Here is a 1060-nt window from a genome sequence, read left to right as displayed (position 1 = left end):
AAGATCTTCCGAGGTCCCTTCCAGCCCTAATGTCTATGAAATCTATGAAATCAATCACTGATATCTGTACCAACAGAGCACAAAATAGATGTTACTGTAATTGTGAATCAATAACATTTTACAAATACCTTCCCCTCACTTTGCACATTAAGATGTCCGGCAAGGGTGAACCAAGTTGTTGGTCCTTTCAAATTCTGTCTTCAGTAGGGCAATAATATTCAATAGGATTGTTTTCTCCTTCCTATGGGCCTCCAAAACACGGATTTTTTTTTATAATACTGATTCTGCAATAAGAGGTGATCTTTTATTTTTATCAGTCACAAACGTATCGGTAATTTCATCTTTTTTTTTATATTCTCCCTTTAAAAACATGTTTTCACATTTCATTTTATATAGAGTGTGGTACTCACATTTATGTGATACTGTTTCATAGCTGTCCTCTTCTGCCTGAGTTAATTTAAAACTGTTAAACACCTTGAGTGCTTTAGAACCACCTGTTATCAGTAATAAGGTTCCTTTATGACTGTTTCCATTTTGCTGGCACCCATTGCTTGCAGATACATCTTGAAGAGCTATATCCACATTATCTACCTTTCCAGGGAGTTTCTTGACTGATGGGGGCTCCATTCAGAGTACTCTCTTAGGCTTTGTGTTGCCTGACAAACACTTATGGGTCTGGCTCTAACTTTTAGGCAGCTGGTATCCAGAGTGGAAGCCAGAATCCTGGCTAGGTAACTAGGCTCCCTACACAGTGCACCGGGAAGTTTACTCACTGTGGAGTGGGATCCAAAGCAGCCAGCACATTGTGCAGAAGCTGGCTAAAGTAAGCATGCTCTGTGGGCAGCTGTGTAGAGCTAGCCAAGGGGGAAATGATAAGTTCCACACATCGGGCTTTCTACCAAGGGGAGCGGGAAGGTGCATCTGTCTACTTAAGACACACAGCCCAGAACTTCTATTGAGGATAAATGCTTATGACCTTTCTTTCCAAGAACTGAACCAGATTCTTTTAAAATGGAGGTGGAGAAAGTGAGCTCCTTCCTCTTTTCTGTTTCTAACAACC

The sequence above is a fragment of the Alligator mississippiensis genome, chromosome 4, assembly GCF_030867095.1.
Source record: "Alligator mississippiensis isolate rAllMis1 chromosome 4, rAllMis1, whole genome shotgun sequence".
In the NCBI taxonomy this organism is placed as follows: Eukaryota; Metazoa; Chordata; order Crocodylia; family Alligatoridae; genus Alligator; species Alligator mississippiensis.
The sequence above is the reverse complement of the archived record's forward strand: the minus strand, read 5'-3'. Positions refer to the sequence as shown.